We start from the raw sequence: 18,459 nt of genomic DNA on the forward strand, positions 1-18,459 counted from the left end.
ATGGGTTTGAGCCCTGCATCAGGCTCGCACTGATGGTTCAGAGCCTGCTTGGGATTCTCTCTCTCCCTCTCTTTCTCTCTTCCCCTTGCCTGCTTGTGCTCTCTCTCACTCTCTCCAAATAAATAAATAAACTTAAAAACTGTGAACCTAATCACAGATATTATACCTTACACAAAATTAAAGTGTGTTATATACCTAAACGTAAAACCATAAAAATTCTATAAGAAAACATAGGAGAAAAATCCACGTGACCTTCAGTTTGGTGATGACCTTTTAGATATAACACCAAAAAGCACAATCCATGAAAGAAAAAGATGATAAATTGGACTTTGTTAAAATTAAAATCTTTCATTCTGTAAAAGACACAGATGAACTTATAGAAATTTTTGGTTTCTAACACTATTCTCCAAATAAAATGACACAAAGCTCTTTGAAGAAAAGCTTAATTCTAGGACTGGGGTAGGTATATACAAGATAAGCCTGGAGCATATTATAGTGCCAGAATGTAGGAGAAACTGAAAACAAACCTAAACAAAATGCCACACACAACTATGGGAGTATGCCAAAAGGCACAGAAGCCAACTGAAAGAACTTCTTATAGCCAAAGCTTGAACAAATTAAGGGGCAAATAAGTGATGCAATATTGGACTATAACAAAGTATAAAATAAATATCCATAAGCTCATACTCATATAAATAAATGATAAATAGAAAACAAACAAACAAACAAAGAAGAATGGGCAACTTTCTTCTGAAGAAGAATTCCAAATAATTTACGTAGGTACTCCCTTCTCAAGGTATGGGGAATGGGCATAATTTCCCACTCCTTAAGTGGGACCTGTGTACAGTGACTTCCTCCCAAATAGTATATTACAGAATAGGGGAAAAATAGTAAGTTTATAGCATGAATCTGACAAACACTCCTCTAGCAGGTGATCACAGTTTATATTCACAGTGATATCACATTGGTAGCATGAACTCTTGCTATGGTGTGATGAGAATAGCATCTTACTTTTGTGGCCCTTTTCCCAAAAATCTATAACTCCAGTTTAATCATAAGAAAAAAAGAAAACCCAATTCAGAGATGTTCTACAAAATTCCTGTCCAGTATTCCTCAAGACCTTCAAAACTATCAAAAACAAGGAAAGTCTGATAAACTGTCACAGTCTAGAGAAGCCTAGAAGGAAGCATATTAATTGAATTTAATGTGGAATCCTGGATGGAATCCTGAAACAGCAAAACATTTGGTAAAATTGGGTAAAATCTGAATAAAGTATGAATTTTAGTTAATAATAATATGTTAAAAAGGGGGGGGGGATATGTAAATCCCCTAAACTATGTAAATCAGGTGCAGGAGAAATGCCAGAGATCTTATGTGAATGATGGGGAAATATCATGTAAGACACTTTCCAATGAGAAGCTGACTGAATAAAGAGGGTTTGGAAAATTGCCTCAGATCCCATGGAGACTTAGTGACCACAGACGTTGTAAGTGGAAAATAAGAGAAAAGCTGGTGTGTTCTTTGGAAGAAAGGGTCAAGGATAGGGTGAGGGCCAGGGGTGGCTGTTGCATACATAGTTTGGCATCAAAAACATTCTTTTGACATTCAGCATTGACATTTTGAAGCAGCCTTGGCATAACAGCTGAATTAAATCAGCCTTGTCAAAATTTCCTGCTTTCCTCTGAGAGAAACGACCTCTGAAAGGGAAACTAGCATGAAGGATGACAATGAGCATGCTTTCAGAGACTTCGGATTGAACAGAGACCTGTAATAAAAAACTCAACCAGGTAATTAGGGTAATATTTGCCCAAATTCTGCCTCTAGTGACTAGGAAAGTACAACCATTTCCTCAAACAGCTTGTGGAACTGGTCATATGCTTGTCATCAATTATTTATTTTTTAAAGAAGACCAAAAATAAGAATGATATAAATACATGGAAGCTGCAGCAGAGTGCTTTCCCAAATCCCCAAAATAATTTGGATATAAGCATACAGCCAGAGAATTTAAGAATAATAATCTACTGGCAGTGTTGATTGTTATCCAACTCTGGGACTAAAGATGGAGGTAATCACTACATGTATTTCTGAAGGATCTGTGTTTCATTCTTACAACCAAAGAGAAACAGCAGTAATTCTATGGTGGCAGGGCTGAAATGCATTTGCATTCACTCAGAAAAATCTAAGCTATGTCCAGGGGACACATTAGGAACAGTAATAAAAAATAGATATCAGAAGTCCTACAGAAAATGTAAAAGACATTTTTGGAAGAAAACTAACAAATGGATGGCATAAGTTTGACTCATGAGGTAGCAGAACTTTGGAAACATTCAAGAAGAGGGAAAGTTGAGGTAAAATCACCCAAACATATCTAAGATATACTGGATCTCTGGCCTTTAAGGATGGATATCTGCAAGGGAAGATAATCATACTGATGCACCAGACTATATAACACACTTGTGGATAAATGCAGGACTATAGTGAGAAAGCCTAATAGGTAATCAGAAGAAGCCCGGTACAGAGACAGTAGGCATGACTTTGTTGCAAAGGACTATGTGTTCAGCATGATTAATTCCAGTACTCATGAGGCCACTGATTACAAATAGATGGCCAAGCAACTGATGGAATAGAGATGTATCAGCAAATACCCTCTTGGACAGGAGATTCAGAGACTGGAAGGTTCTCCTCAAAAATATTCTCATATTATATAAGACCCCACATTCCAGAATTTAAGTACAGCTCCAGGAAATTAGAATAAAGTGATCTAAGAGAACTCTGTATCCATCTGGCCCAATGTGGGCTATATGATCAGATTGACAATCCATGGATACTCAAGATGAAAATAAGATCTGCTTAAAAATAAAATAAAAGGAAAGGGTAACATCTCTTTGGGAGACCATGAAAGAAAACCTTCTCCCTATAACTTTGAATTAAAATGAATTTCTGAAAGACAAACAATTAAAAACTATGCTATATATATATATATATATATATATATATATATGTATATATGGCCAGTCATTTAAAATTTTAAGGTCAGATTTCCTAACTTGAGAGCAAAAATTATAGTAGTTTGATTAGGTAAATGTTGGAATAATGAAGGAACAAAAACTTGTACCCTTATGATAATTATTATCTCTTAATTTTATTGTATTATTCATTTGACATTCAAAATTTGTTCTTTCTAACATTAACATAGTATTAGCCACATTTATTGTTTAAAAGAAGGCAAGAATACTGTCAACTAGAAAATGAATCTAAATTTTTTTTAATGTTTATTTATTTTTGAGAGAGAGACAGAGAGAGACAGAGCATGAGCAGGGGAGAGGCAGAGAGAGGGAGACACAAAATCTGAAACAGGCTTCAGACTGTGAGCTGTCAGCACAGAGCCCGATGTGGGGCTTGAACTCACGAACCGTGAGATCATGACCTAAGCTGAAGTCGGATGCTTAACTGACTGAGCCACCCAGGTGCCCTGAAAATGAATCTAAAGGTTATTTATGTTTGCATTTTACAGTAGCAACAGAAACAGCTGATCTGGAATATTACTTCTGAGTGTTGTTACTACACTGAAGAGTGGTGGCAAGCATTAGGAAATGGAAATTTCTGTTTTTCCCTGTTAGCCTTTTGTATCCTGAACCCTTTCACTTCACTTGTGAAAAGATAATGATTCAGCTTCCAAGAGATATTGTAGTGATTTACAAGTACCCGTGGAACCTCAGCATCAACTCACTAACCAATGGTAAGGATCCATTTATAACATGAATCAGTTAGATGATAGGCACTGGATTGAGGAATAAGAGCCCCATCTCCTAACTAACTCTTAGAATTTGAGTATTGATTGCTTGGATATGCAGGTACATGTACTTATGGACTTTACCATTTGCCAGATCAGAGTTTGTAAAGTATGGCCTGCGAGCCAAATTCAGCCCACCCTCTGTTTTTATAAATAAAGTTTTATTGGAACACACCCACAATACTTTGGCACTGCAATGGGAGAGTTGAGTAGTTGAGACAGAAATTACATAGCCCAAAAAGGCTAAAATCTTTACTCTATGGCCTTTTACTAAAAAAAATTTGCTACTCCCTGGGCTAGATGGTCAAAGCAGATATATAACAACCACTATAAATCTTTCAGAAGATCCACTCCTTGGTCTGTCTGCCAAATACTTTTTTAAAGTTTATTTTATTTATTATTTATTTTTGAGAGAGAGAGAGAGCGAGCACACTCTTGTGGGGAAGGGGCAGAGAGAGAGGGAGAGAGAGAGAATCACAAATAGGCTCTGCATGCTGTCAGAGCAGAGCCCAACTCGGGGCTGGAACCCATGAACAATGACCTGAGCTGAAATTGAGAATTGGAGGCTTACCCAACTGAGCCACCCAGGTGCCCCAGCTTGCGAAATTCTATATCAGGTCTGTTCTTTTTGCCCATCCTCTATTTTTCTGGAATTGTTTACACAAACCTTTGTCCTCAGTGAATTAGAGTCTTCCTATGAACAATAGGTTTAAGAGATTCATACAACCCTTATTTCTTTCTAAAGAATATTTTATTTATTTATTTATTTATTTATTTATTTATTTATTTATTTATTATTTAATTATTTGTTGGCATATGAAAATTTATTATTGTCATGTTTTCACCATCAAAACTTATGATCTTGGTCTTTATTTCTTGTCTTTGCATAAGGCCAAAGACATTGGCTACTTTGATAACCTTAAAGCAAACTCCAAGAATGTCATTGACAGCATGACCTTTGAGACAAAATCCAGCAACCAGAACTTCATCATTTTCCTCAATAAAATTCAAACAACCGTCATTGTGTACAAAGGCTGTGATTTTTTTTGCCATTTGATTAGCTGGACTCTCACACACTTCCTAATGGCAGAATTTGTCTGTTTTCTTTCAACCCCTACTTTTTCCAGCACAATTCCTTTTGCATGAGAAGCACTTCCAAAAGGGTTGGCCTTCAGGGCTGTGCCCAAATGTGCTTTCTTGTATTGTTTGTCATGCTACTTCTCATCTCCTTGGTAGCTACCGAGCTTTCTGGCACTTGCTCATTCTGTTGGCACCACAGGCCTGAGCAAAAGAGCTCTAAAAAATATTTTGAAAGTAAACAAACAAAAATATATAGTATCAAACGTGGATGAGAAGCAATTGAATGTGGCCATTCTGTCATTGTGTCAAGCACAATCTAATTCACAGATATGGATGACTGAGGCCTGAGCACTCTTTAATAGAATACAAATATCTAGGCAAGAGTGAAGAATAACTGCATCTTGATGAGGGTGAGGAAAAGAGGCAGGATATTTGTGGCAGAAGCTTGAAGTGGATGATGGGGATGTCCCTTAGGACTTTATAGGGATCTTGGAGCGATGGTGCTTCAGATTATACTAATACATTTGGAGAAAAACATAAGCTTGTGAAGGCTCTTAAGACTGAAAATTTATGCAAGGCTTTGCTGGACCCTGGCTCACTCCATGAAAGGGCCTCTCATACACAGTGGCCTCTCAGAAGGGGAGACACCAGCTGTGAGTTATGTTTTTAACTTCTAGGAAACAGGCTACATAGAGGGTCTATGTTTATATTATGAGTCACGGCAGGGACAGGTGGTGGGTCTGAAGTTTGACGTTTGCAAATGATGTCTCTGACTGCCAGGATTGTTCAGAAGAGTTGCTTGTTTGTAGGAGTGAGTTTGGAAAAGAAATGAAGAAATGAAAAGGCTTCTTTCTCTCAGTTACCATTTTATAATTAGACTCTTTCCTTGAATTTGTTAAGGAAAAATGATACCAATATACAAGGGCTATTGTAGCAACTTAAATTCATCAACAAAATGTGAGCAGAACTTCAAATGAAAAGAACTGAACACTAGATTCTACCAGCATTGGGAATAATATAAGAATGAATGAATAAATAAATGAATAAATGATGAGGGAAACTCTGGATAAGGAAAAAACAAAAATTAAACCCTCCTTTTTTTCTTAAATGGAGAGTCAGAATTCAAATATTGGCTGCCTAGAATTTCCATTATCTTGACCTTAAAGTTCTCCCTTTTATTTCTGGTTTATATCTTTAAAATGTTATATGCTGTCTGAGAGATGTTTTAGCTTGTCACCATAATATCTATCAACATTTTGTGGGTCCACTTCTTAGTCAGAAAGATTGACATCAAGGACATATTATACAGAACTTCCAAGGAAGTCAATCCAAATACATTTGCTGTATGTATTTGAATTTTGCCTTAACTGCTTTGACAAAGATTTGAATTAGAGAACAAAAGAGGAACTTTGAAAGAATGGCAACAGCAACAAAAGAGAAACACACAACATTGATCTAGGTATAAATGCACATGCACACATACACACATTCACACAAACATAGACATAAATAGCAAAACTTATTCTGGACAACCACTCCCCATACTCTACCACTGATGTGACTTTCATCTCCCAGTTCATTATTAACCTAGGGGCATTTGAAGATGAACAAAAAGGACATATTCCACAATTCTGATGAGAAAATTCAACCTTCAATTTGAGTTAGAAGATAACAGCAAAGAGAAAGCTATTTCTTTCAAATTTTGTGCATCTCTCGTAGGTAGATTTATGAAGACTCAAGGAAGTATCTTACCCAACTTACCTCTGTGTCTACTAAAGTTTGCTTTTAAAATTTGATCTAAGTTATGAGTGTGAATGGACAGTGAAGAACATTAAGCTTCAAATAATATTTACAACTTATTTGGCTTTGCAGTTGTTCTATATTGTTGTCTGAGATATATATTTGCATTTTTGACTGATGGGACCATCCTAGTCCAAAGAACTCCTTTCTGCAGTGTCCAGCCCCAGCAGCCCAATTCAAATTCTCAAGCAGACCAAATGTTCTCTTGAATTCCATGGCTTCACTCACATTGCTCCCTTTACATGTCGTGTTATACACCCACAAGTACTGATTCAATGTTTTTTATTTCTTGTTGGTGTTTATAATAGACATGTCATGCTTGTTATTTGGGCTAAAAGGCTAGGGTTGAACACTCTAGGAACTTGAATTAGCCCCATGCCAATGTTTTGGAGAGGAAAGAATACAGATTGCGGAAATACAGAGGCCAGAGGTGAATTCTAGGCTCTGCTGCTTACATACTGTAAATATTTATTTACATATATAAATACTGTAAATATTTATTTACATATGTAAATATTGCCTCATAGGTTTACTTTAAGTATTAAAAGAGCTAGCACATGGAAAGCTTATAACACACTAGCAGGTACAGCTCACATGAGTTTTCTTAGTTCTGTAAAGAGCAGGATTCATGTTCGACTGTCATTTGTGTTTTACAAATGCTTGTTGATATTTCATAAATAATAGCCACTTGAGTGCTTAATGTGTAGTGTTCTATTATTCTTGCAAATTAATTTCTGTTAAAATAATTTCTTGGCCTTAACAGATCTTCCCAGCTGAAAACCCAGAGTGCTTGCCCAGCTTGAGTCTCAAGGATCTCCACAGCTCTCCAGGATGGTTGGGTGGGCTCCCCAATTTCATCCTGGTGATCAGTCCAGGCCAAAAGAGGGGAAGTGACTCACCAAATGTCCTGTTATCAGGATACTTCCAGTCTTGGAATCAGGCAGCTCTTCAGGCCCTCTCTCTGGCATCCTGCCTAATGTATTTATCTCTGTAGCTTCATACTCTCATAGTCTTTCTGGGGCTAAAAGGATAGCAGAAGCACCCATATTATGGACTTTGCAATGTCTTCTTTGAGATACAGAAAGAGAAGAGGGGGAGAAAGTTCAAAGGATAGTCAATATTGCTTTCCTCTTTGAACTCAACACACAAGTCATTCTATTAGATTGAAAGATATGAAATTGTTTTGGTAGTTCAAAAATGACTGAATTTCAGCAATTTCATGTTGTTTTGTCCAATATAACAACTAGTGAGCTGTGTTTCCTACACAAAGTAAATGTCTGTTGGTTTTACTTTCTATTGTAGCCATTCCAAATGTTTTCCATCACATAGTTGTTCAATTGTGTTTATGGCAATGCCACATCTGCTATAGAATGGAGGGAATGGGATAGGAAGTAAACTTGTGCTGAGTGCCAAGGATGGGCCAGAAACTCTGTTAGGCATTTTACCCGCTTTTAGTCTATGTTCAAAAACGTTGTACGGTGGACATCAGGATCTCTTCAATATTCACCTTTTCACTAAGTATGCTCTGTGAAGCTCAGAGAAGTTAATTAAATTTTCCAAGTTTGTAGTCAATAAGAAGCAGAGGAGTTCTTTTTTTTTTTTTTAATTTTTTTTTCAACGTTTTTTATTTATTCTTGGGACAGAGAGAGACAGAGCATGAACGGGGGAGGGGCAGAGAGAGAGGGAGACACAGAATCGGAAACAGGCTCCAGGCTCCGAGCCATCAGCCCAGAGCCTGACGCAGGGCTCGAACTCGCGGGCCGCGAGATCGTGACCTGGCTGAAGTCGGACGCTTAACCGACTGCGCCACCCAGGTGCCCCTGGAAGCAGACGAGTTCTAACCCAGTTGTATCTGACTTAAAGGCCCAAGCTCTCTCCACTTTGCCATATGGCCTTCCTTTTATGGTGAACTTTTAGGATGGCAGGACCAAAGCTGGTTTAAACTTGTTTGGTACAGTCCATGTGGGGCCATAGATATTGAGTTGGTTAGTAATATCTGTCTTCTTCAAATAGGCATGTGTAATACAGAGTTTCCTATATGAGTTTGGAATTTAGGAGAAATAAATTATGAGATGAAGCTAGGGAATTACACATAATAATTCCCTATAAATGTTTGTCGAATGAATGAATGATTAGATGAGTTACAGATTTTGAGAGTCACCAGTAAGTAACATTGAATGTATATCCTTCTATATTTTTCTATCCATATCCATTATTCAAAGTATTTGAGATTATACTATATAAACTATTTCATCATTTCTTTAGAAATAACTTTTATTGATTTTTAACAGGTATAAATTTCTAGGATTTAAAACTCATCTGGTAAAGAAATTTCTGTTTTTATATAACTAATCTTAGTCTGCATTTGAGCCCCATTCTGCCTACTGCAAAAAACCTAATCTTGCTAATTGAAGGTAAACTCAGCTATATTAGGGTTTTCTTAATCGATTCAGTGTGGGGTAAATCATTTGAAGCTGAAATTTAAGTCCCAGATGTAAGGGACTTACATTACATCACTGAATCATGAATGGGGGTGGTTAAATAAAAATAATTTGTCTGACAGCAATTAGGTGTGGAAGAACAAGTAACTACCCTTAAATGAGGAGGGTAAAAAAATATATCCAGTATCCATCCTTATCCACCTGACAAAAGGGGACCCTGGGGAAGATAATACCTGCCTGCTGATTTGTATATGGGAGTTACTATTGTAGACAAATTTTTACAGCAACTTCATTCTTACCTTCTTTAAGGGGTGATACCTATATTTTCTTTGTGAGGGAAAAGGATTTGCTAGGGGTAGAAAATGTGGCAAGGTGAAATATTATCTGGTATATTTCCTGCCCTCTCACATATATTTTTACCTTGTGATATTTCCCTCTTCCTGTTTGGATACCTGAGAAACTATAGCCTCACAGGAATTCTTGGTGTCGCCCTAATGTGGGTGTGGTATAATAGAAATGGCTTTCTTTCATATAAAGGTCAGAGAATGTCCAAGGTAGCTCCACTGAGTTTCCCATATCTTTCAGAGGTGTGGAACATAGTCCAGTTTTTCTGTGTTCCCAGCAGGCTCAAAAGTTAGCTGAGCAAGAGTGCCTATGGTGCTGAGCCAGTCTCATGGTCAAGTTGAGAGGCTGCAGCATGGCAACATGAACCATATCTTTGTAGTTTAGATGGGAATTAATTAAAATATCTTAGGGATGTCACCAAGAGTAGTAAAGATCAAAACACTACATAAGCTCTGATAATTTAGATGTCATATAATGAGAAGTGGAGACATATTGATGGGTTGGATTTATCATACATTAACAAAGAAAAATGAGAAGAACCGAATTTACACTAAATTGGAGACAATATACTTCCTACTCACGACAGACTTGGAGCTCAAAATGGAGATTAGATTTAGTTACAATATAGAAAATACACAAAGTGACACTTCTTATATACTGTGTACTTTATTGTGTCTTGAAAATTCACACCTGCCATATTTTTCCCTCCTTGTAAAAATTATATTTATTTATTGGAGGAATTTTACAAAACATAGCAGAATTTCAGCTCTTGATCAGAACCAGAAATGAAACTTAAATATCTCAGACAAAAGAAGGAAACAAAGGTGAGGATCATTACTCCAGACATCTGTCTGGAAGTTTTTTTCAGTAAAGGAAACATTCTTAGAATCCCCATTTTCAGAACTCTTTAAGACATGTGACAGAAATAAATAATTGTAAAAAATTTAAATAATGCAGACATGAATAAGGTGAATCTGTTTATATTACCTCTTTTTTTCCAAAGATATCTTTTGATCTAAAAATCCTTTAATAATTTCTTTGTATTTATTATACTAGCACCTATGTATATATACACACACAAAAGTTGTTCATATCTGGGACACTTGGGTGGCTCAGTTGTTTAATTCCCCTTCAAAATAAATAAATTTAAAAAAGTGTTCATATCCTTACCCTATTTTTCTGTTGGTGTGTAAGTGCATTTTATATATTAAGATTATTGACCACTTTTATATTATACTTTACAAATATTTTCTCTCAAGATTTTTATGGCTTTTAATTGTATTCATGATAATTTTTGTCATATAGAATGTGTTTACATTTTGCTTATGCACAAAGTTCAACATAAATAAATTTGGACCAAATAACAGTGCATCATTGCTAATTGTATAAACCTCAAAGTCAGCTAAGCAGGAGATCAGAAATCTACAAAATTGAAACCCTAGTAAATGCAGGACTTAGTGTAAGGGGCAGGGCTCTCAGTGTCAGTTCTAGTTTTGTATCTCTGCTCTCACATTTATATGTTTGGTGATTTGGGATAAGCAACTTATCTAAGCCTCCAGAGGTTTCACCATTATTAAAGGATATTTAAAAAGTTATCACTATGATATTCCTCTATTCTAGCTTTTTAGGCTAAGGGGCATAGTTTCACATTGTATGTTGATGTCATGTTTTTCCTCCTTCTTTTTTCCCTTCTCTTTCCCCCTCCTCTTCCTCTTCCCCATCTCCTTCTGCTCTTCCTCCTCCTCCTCCTCCTCCTCCTCCTCCTCCTCTTTTCCCCCCTCTTTATCTACCTTGGACAACATGACTAACACGTTTAAAGCAACCACTCCCTGAACCCTGAAAAGACATCTAGCAGAAAGGCATATAGGGAGAATGAGAGTTAGAATCATCTTATTGCCATTTCTTATGTGCTCATCCTTAGAAAAGTTATTTACTTTCTATAAACCTAAGGTTAATCATCTGAAAAATGTAAAATATTGCTGCCTTCTTTAAAGAATTTTTTTCCAAAGAGAAAATGAGTCAATCTAAAGAAGTTTTCTGGCATGTGCTAAGGCTTCTGGGATGTTATCTAACCTCATATGGCTTTCCTTTAATTATAGTGATGACTGTGATATAAACTAAATAGTATACTGATTAAGCAATGCCCTTCCTACTTAGATGAGTACCAAATTATCAGTAAAAACTTGAATGAAGGTAAATTGTATCTGAACATTCTATCATTGTGTCAAGTAGTACTTGACACAGGGAGGGATGACTGAGGCCTGAGGACTCAACAGAATACAGAATACAGAATACAGATTTTTATGAAAGATGAAAGCATGACTTCCTCTGGTTGGGGGTGAGAAGAGGTAGGATCTTTGTGGGAGAAGCTTGAAGTGGATTATGGGGCAAAGGACATTGTAAAAGTCTGGGAGAGATGGTGCTTCAAAGTGCTGTCTGTGGTAGATCATGTTTCTTAAGACGGTGGCAACAATATCTGTCATTCCACGTGCTCCTTTGGAATGTGACCTTGCGTTTAACCAGTCAAGAATATAAGTTTATTTTCCTTTTCCTTGAATCTTTCCAGAGTCCCTGTATTTATTTTTGACCAATAAAATTCAGCAGAAGTAATGCTGTAGAGTTTCCAAGTCTGTGCGCTAAAAAGTCTTCAGCTTTCACCTTTATCTCTTGGAATTCTCCTTTTTCTGTAACTCAGCTGCCATGCTGTGAGGAGTAATTACAAGCAGTAACGTGGAAGGGTCCACGTGGAGAATTGAGTCTCCTTGCTGCTAGCTCCAACTGAGCTCCAAGTCAGTGGCATGCATCTGAGTCCTTAGTATGTGATACTATTTTCGACCTTTTGACCATCCCAGCACTCCAGCTGAGGCCACCTTAAACAAAAGAACCACCTAACCAAACCATAGAATCATGACAAAAAATAATAATAAAATGTTGATGTTTTAAGCGTCTGTGTTTGGAGTGACTTGTTATGGAGCAGCAGATAACCAAACACTGCCTACATTTGGATTGGTAGAATATGGGAAAGACTATATATATATATATATATATATATATATATATATATTATTTGTGAAAGCTCTCAAGATCTGATGAACCATGACTCCCTGACCCACCTCATGAAAGGTCCTCTCCTATATGGGGAACTCTCAGAAAAGAGAGACACAAGGTTCAGATTATATTTAAAAATTCCAAAAGACAGAGAGTTGCTTACAGATGATACTACATAGTTAATGAGTTTTAAAGGCTAATGTCTGCATATGATGCAATGTGACTGTATTCTTTTTTTGAAGAGTGGTAAGAATGGTCCCATGGTTTTGAAATATAAAGAAAGGAATGAAATGTCCTCTTTCTCTCTGATTATTTCATATCTTGGACTGACTTCTTTCACTTTGGAAGTAAGAATTTGATCAACATCCAGGGAGTGCTGCAGTATTCCATAATTACCAACGGACTTTTAGTATCAAATACAATTAAAATGACTATACATGAGCTACTGCTACAATTCAATTTGTTACAGAGCAGAAGCAAGGGAGAAGAGAAGGAAAGAAACAGAATAAGAAAAAATATACCATATTTTAAGAGAAAGAAAGGGTTCTGAATATTGGCTATTTGGGCACCTTGTTGTCATGATTACCTCTCTAGAATGGGATGTACAGTTGTTCCAGACAGTCACAATAACATTCATTAGCATTTAGTACATCCATTTCCCTATTAGCAAAAGTGGGAACCCAGTTCAGTTATTATAATAACATAAAATTGAGCTTAAATTGTTCAGTAAAGTTCCAAATTTAGAGATAAAAGAATCCCTAACAAAAGGGCAGCAATGAAACTGCAGAAAGGCATGCAGAAAATTGTAGGCAGGAGCAGAGATACAAACAACACATCTATGTGTGTGTGCGTGTGCGTATTTATAGAGCCCTGCTCTCTCAGAACAATCCTTCTTCCAGGACAATCTTTATCTCAGAGGCTTGCTGGCATAATTAAATTAATTGACCATGTAAAGAGGTTATCATAGTGAGAGTTCCCTTAGCTTGTTCCCTAATGGGTAGGCTTCATGTATTTTTGGGTGGCCTCTGAATTCTATCAGGTACTTAGGGCATTTATAAGATAAAATTAATGGAAAGCATGTATCAGGTGAGTACTCTCTAGAAGCCTAATCTTCTTACATATAATTCTTGTCAAATTGATTCTTTGCACATAAGAGAGTTTCTTCTTTCTCTTCTGAGACTCAGAGTGCTTGCAGAAATGGAGACCTCATTGATCTCCACAACATTTCTGAATGCTTGGGAGTGCTTTGTGCTTCCATCAGGTATCACTTAGGAACTGGGACACAGACAGAGTTCCTGACTCTTGTTCTTGTCTCCTTCCGGCAGATTCATCATTATGCATGATGTTTCTACTATATCTTAACATTCTGAGGCTCAAGGAATACTAGACCCTCCCAAGCCATAGGTATTCATCATGTCAGTCTAAAAAGTCCAAAATGGGTTAGGAAAAGCACAATGATTGAACCCTATCAGCCAACTGGTTCCATTATACAGAAATGATATTGGATCACATTCATGATATAAGCATACGGTTAGTTTTCTTTTTGTTTTACATTTCTGAATGTTCCCTATGACATAGTTATGCTACTGAGTTAATGGCAGAGTTATTTCTGCTAAAAAAGAGAAGAGATGGAGTGGGAAAACACGTGTTAAATTTTCAGTCAGAATGATTGAGCGCACTACTTTCCATATGCTTTCCTTTGAAACTTGGATAACAATCCCTTTGTACGGATCAGGAAGTTAGGTCTTGGGGATGCTAAGTAAACATTCCAAGTTTACACACTGTAAATGAGTGGCAGAACAGGAATTTTAACCCATGTTTGCCTATTTCCAAACCCTATGCTCTCTCCATGCTAATACCATGTAGCCTTTTATTTAGATGGTAAGCTTTCAGAGTTCAGGTATTGTCTAATTTGAATTAGCTTGATAAAGTGTCCATGCCTGGTCATACATGTAAATATGTATTAGGCTATAGTTGGATAGCAGGGCTTGGAAATCTGAAGAAAAGCCTGTGATGGAGATATGGTTTGATCTGGCAGTGCCTTGCACTTACTGAGGGTAGAGTAAGTATTTGTTGAATGAATAAAAGAACGAGAGAAAGAAAGAAATTTATATTTGTTAGTCATCAGTTAGAAAATAAAACTTGGGGTGCCTGGGTGGCTCAGTCAGTTGAGCGTCCGACTTTGGCTCAGGTCATGATCTCACGTGAGTTCGAGCCCCGCGTCGGGCTCTGTGCTGACAGCTCAAAGCCTGGAGCCTGCTTCTGCCTCTGTGTCTCCCTCTCTCTCTGCCCCTAACCCACTTGCATTCTGTCACTCTCTCTCTCAAAAATAAATAAACATTAAAAATTTAGAAAATAAAACTTAAAGAATATCTCCTTTTTCAAATTATGTGATTGAATACAGAATTGGATTAGTTCTGTATCAGCTATTTCATGAAATGTTTTTTTTTTTTTTTGGTAAATAAAGTGTATTTCTTTTATGTTGTGAAAAATGATATTTTTAGTAGATATAGTACATTGTACACTCACAGAACTAATGCAATGTAAAAATTGCAACACCTTTAGTATTGTCTAGAACACAGTAGGCTTTGAATAAATACTATTCCTGTCTCTCCCATTAAAGATATGATTTTATATAAATTAAATAGGAAATTTTTATAGAGAATATTTGAAGATATTGGCAGCAACAAATAAAATGTAAATACATTCTTAATTATCTGTGAGCTTCAGCATTATTTCTGAATTGTAGGATGGATCACCTGATAAATATGGGAAAAGGTAAAAATAAACATTATTCCGTTTCCTTTAATTTCATGTGCTCTCCTTTCTCTTATATTACCTTCTAGTGGGCCATCAGAGAAAGTTTCCTACTGAATCCAGGAAATAAATAACAGTAAGTCTCTGATGGTTAGAAGACTGGAGATTGAAGATCAGGGATTCAGATGGTACACCCATTACCAGTTATTGTACCATGGACATGTTTCTTCCTCCAAGATGGCCTCGTTTCTAAAATGAAAATGCTGTATATTAGATTGGGCAATAAGAAATTGATATTATTTTGGTCAGAAATGGTCCAGTATTGGCTATTTCATACAATTCATTTTTATATAACAGTGGTTAGGAGTATGGGCTGAAGACGTCGGTTTGACACTAGGTTCCACATTATAGCAGTTGAATCTTCTGTATTTCACGTTTATTTGCTTTCAGATGGGGATAAGAACAGTATTTACACCACTATGTGTAATAGAGAATTAAGTGTTATAATGTAAGTAAAGTGTTAGATACATTGCAAATGCTCAATAAATACTACCTTCATTTATTGTTGTGTTGTTACTCTTGACTTTCCAGAGAGCAAATAATGGGGGAAATGTTACTTTTTAGATATTAAAGTGTTCTACGAAATAACAATATTAAAACAGGATAAGACTGGTGGAAAAATCTGATATACAATTTAATACAATAGAATATAAACTCAGTCTTAAAAAGGTTTTATGGCATTTCTAACCATTAGATAACATGTATTATTCAGGAAGTGGTGTTTGGAGAGTCAGCAAATTCTTCATTAAAATGTAACTTTTGATCATCTTACCATCACAAAATATGAAGTAAAGAAACTCCACCATGGGGCCTCTGGGTGGCTCAGTCAGTTAAGTGACTCTTGATTTGGCTCAGGTCATGATCTCATGGCTGGTGAGTTTGAGTCTCACTTTGGGCTCTGTGTTGACAGTGCAAAGCCTGCTTGGATTTCTCTCTCTCTCTCTCTCTGCTCCTACCCCATTTTCTTTTTCTTTCAAAATAAACAAACTTTAAAAAAACAAAAATAAAAACAAAAAACATACCATGGTATTTGTACAAAAAAACTAATATATAGCTTAGTGGTAAATAATTTTATTTATTTATTTATTTATTTATTTATTTAAATTATAAAAAAAAATTTTTTTACAAAGTTTACTGTAAGCATGGAGCCTGACACAGGGCTCAAACTTCTGACCTGTGAGATTATGACCTGAGCTTAAATCAATAGTTGGACATCCAACCAACTGATCCACCCAGGTACCCCAAGGAATTTTTTAAAGCTCAGAAGTTTAACCAAATCACACTGTATATATTTTAAGTATTTAGGACTCAAAGTCATTAGTAGTTTCCAGTTAAACAAAAATGAAATATCACTTATCTCATAAACAATCAAAAATTAGAATGGTGTGTAATGCCAAGTGTTGCTGGAGGTTATGAAGACTGGTCACACTGCTGGTAGGAGTATATACTAGTGAATTCATTCTGGGGATCTATATAGAGGTGCTTAGTCATACCAATGGTACAGCAATTCCATTCCTGGATGTATACCTCAGAGTCATTTTTTATATAGCTAAATAAGGGAATATGTATGAGGATTATTTGTGGTGGTGGGAAATTGAAGGAAAGTTGGAGGTCTATTACAGGGAGAGTGGAAAATACATGTCTGTTTTTCAGAATCATTGCTGATTTCTGTTTCTGATACCTAGCCTTTTCTCATCGATAAATCAGCTCTATCATCAAGTCACTGAACCTCCTTTAGCTTCTGTTTCCTCAAGCAAAAATAAGGAAACTGGATTGATCAAGGTGTTTTATCCTTTTTACTTTCTTTGATGTGTTATTTCAATGGGCATTCCATATACCTTCACATTTTTGTGCATCTGCCCTTTCAATATTAGAATAATAGACAATAACTTTAAATAGTAGTTTAAACATTAGCAATTTGACTCTCTTTCAGAGGACTCTGTGCTATAAGATCTCTATGTAATAAGAATAGCCAGTTCATAATTCACTTAATCAGAATGACATGAATGAAGATAGCTTAACACGGAGTGTATCTATGGAAAAACATAAAACATGAAAGAGTAGAAAATGGCATTTTGTTGGGAATTGAAATTTTACTTGAAAAAAAAGTGAGCACTGTTGTAAAACTCATATTATCATGGGAATCCTTTTTTTTTCCTTATTTCCCTCTTATTTTATATCTTGACCATTTAAAAACTTGATTTTTAATTCCAAATCACAAAGAGTAATATATGGTAAAGCATGAAAAAATGTTGATGGCAGGGGTGCCTGGATAGCTCAGTTGGTTAAGTGTCCCACTCTTGATTTCGGCTCAAGTCATGATCTCACAGTTCATGAGATCAAACCCCTCTTGGGATCCTCTCTCTCCCTCTCTCTTTGTCCTTCCCCCGCTGGTTCTCTCTCTCTCAAAATAAGTAAACTTAAAAAATGTTGATGGTAATTGTAAAAAATGTCAATCATTCTAGGAGTGTCTGAAGTAAAATGTGAAAGTCTAGCCCTCAAAACTAAACAGTATTATGTAATGCCTTTGTCTACCTCTTGCAAATTCTCATGTAATATAATGGAACAAACCTGCTTTTTCAGGCCTCTATTCAGGCCTCTTTCTACAGCATTTGGCTGAGTAGTACTGTTCTCTGTTGTGCCAAACTATATCTGTTGAAAAAGAAAGAAAAGCTTACATGCAAGTAGGAAAAGTAATGACTCTCTGTTTACAGGGTCTAAAGCAGAATGTCTGGAATTGCTTGTTTTCTGCCTCCGTCATATGACCCTTAAGTAAACCTTTTACTTTTCAGAAGTTTCTCTTGGGGACCAACCTAGGCCAATCCAGCATCAAAATCAACAATCTCTGCTCAAGTCATTTATTTGAACCTTTCTATCTCTTAGACATCAAAAATGGGAAAGTACCAACTTTTAGGTTTCAAAAGAGGTGCTAAGCATTAAGAGCAGGCATCTGCAACATCTTGCAAAGTCTAAGCATCTTTCTCTTTATCACGGTATCTTTGGTAATGAGTGCTCAGATAATAAAACAGAGCTGTATCCTTCTTTCAGAAGATCCTTGTGATCAGTGAACAGAACAGTCTCCTTCTGCTGATGAGATAAAGTAGGAGATCATTTGACCCACACATTAGTTCAGTG

General features: G+C 36.3%; 1 pseudogene; it reads right to left on the minus strand.

Annotated features, from left to right (window-relative positions):
• Window positions 1-4,647: 4,647 nt before the first annotated feature.
• The window catches only part of LOC115506830, a 42,954-nt pseudogene continuing 29,142 nt past the window's right edge, over window positions 4,648-18,459 (minus strand).

This window comes from Lynx canadensis, chromosome X (assembly GCF_007474595.2).
Source record: "Lynx canadensis isolate LIC74 chromosome X, mLynCan4.pri.v2, whole genome shotgun sequence".
NCBI classification, from domain to species: Eukaryota; Metazoa; Chordata; class Mammalia; order Carnivora; family Felidae; genus Lynx; species Lynx canadensis.